This window comes from Haemaphysalis longicornis, unplaced genomic scaffold (genome assembly GCF_048455015.1).
Source record: "Haemaphysalis longicornis isolate Haplotype H1 unplaced genomic scaffold, Haemaphysalis longicornis Haplotype H1 scaffold_8, whole genome shotgun sequence".
Classification (NCBI taxonomy): Eukaryota; Metazoa; Arthropoda; class Arachnida; order Ixodida; family Ixodidae; genus Haemaphysalis; species Haemaphysalis longicornis.
This window is the reverse complement of record NW_027526445.1, coordinates 140342639-140342913: the sequence shown is the minus strand read 5'-3', so window position 1 is coordinate 140342913 and position 275 is coordinate 140342639.

Here is a 275-nt window from a genome sequence, read left to right as displayed (position 1 = left end):
GGTATCAGCTTCGCAACACGTCATTTACAGAGATGAATGTGTTTTTCTTTTTTTTTTTCGTATTCACAAAACATTCAAGCAATGGTAGGTACGTGAAGTACTAGATAAAAATCAAAGATTATGCAGTTCGTTACGTGCTCGAAAGGTTCGCATCGGTCAATGAACTGCGCAAGATGTTAGGCAGATTGATCTACAAATTGGTTTTTATGGAAAAATACCTTTGGGGCTTTCACCCCTTTTTATTTATTTTTCATTGGTTCCCCTCATTTTTCTCG